The sequence below is a fragment of the Neodiprion fabricii genome, chromosome 5 (assembly GCF_021155785.1).
Source record: "Neodiprion fabricii isolate iyNeoFabr1 chromosome 5, iyNeoFabr1.1, whole genome shotgun sequence".
Taxonomy (NCBI): Eukaryota; Metazoa; Arthropoda; class Insecta; order Hymenoptera; family Diprionidae; genus Neodiprion; species Neodiprion fabricii.
In genome coordinates, this window is record NC_060243.1 from 26,205,305 (window position 1) to 26,206,192 (window position 888).

The following is an 888-nucleotide window of genomic DNA, read 5'->3' on the forward strand; positions in this document are numbered from 1 at the left end:
CAAACCGAGAAAACAGTTTTTTCGCAACAATTTTCTTCAGCATGAAAAGGAAAGAATCTGTCAGTTTTTTCGACAATCTTCCGCGACGATCTCGAAAACGGTCGAACGAAAAATCTGAATCCGATAGAAAAAGTTTCGAAAGTTTTGAAAGAAAAATTGAAAAAAAAAAACATTCAATAAATGTATAAACTCTACGATACCATTACCTCAAAACTATAATTTATTTATTTGCTCGTTTTCCTTGCTTCATCCACGCTGGTTGAATTATTTCGAGATCTATTTTACGTATATTTGTACTCTGCAGACTTTTGTGTGACCAATTAATGTATCATAGGATCGGCTTTTTTACATTTTCGCACGAACACACACTTTTGTCAATGTGCAAAATCTAAAGAAATTACAGTTTCGGTAAAACACGCGTCGAGGAATGAAGTGCGAGATGTTCAATCTGTAGTAATATTCCATAAGTTGTCGATTTTCTAAATCGTTTTCCAACTGATCGATATTTATTTATTCTCTTAATTTTACGGGGATAAATAGTTTTCCAAATTTTTATTTAGACACGCGAGTGAACCAAATTTGATACCGGAATAACCGTGTAGGAACGATATTGATCATAGTTAATTGATCATTAATTTCAGTTCCCTGTGTTGTTTTTGACACTGTCCCATAAAGCGATCATGTATTATCGAGTCAAAGTTTTCCATGTACATAAGTGGGAATCAATTATTGTTCCGTGCATAAAACGTCCATTGTTAATTCATTATCGAAGGTCGTAGGTCGTATAACGCTGAGGCGATTAATTATGTCTATAATAATACACAAATGCACTATGTAGCTATATGAAAATCGAATAATCAAAGTGAGAGAATAAGGAAGAAGAGAAAA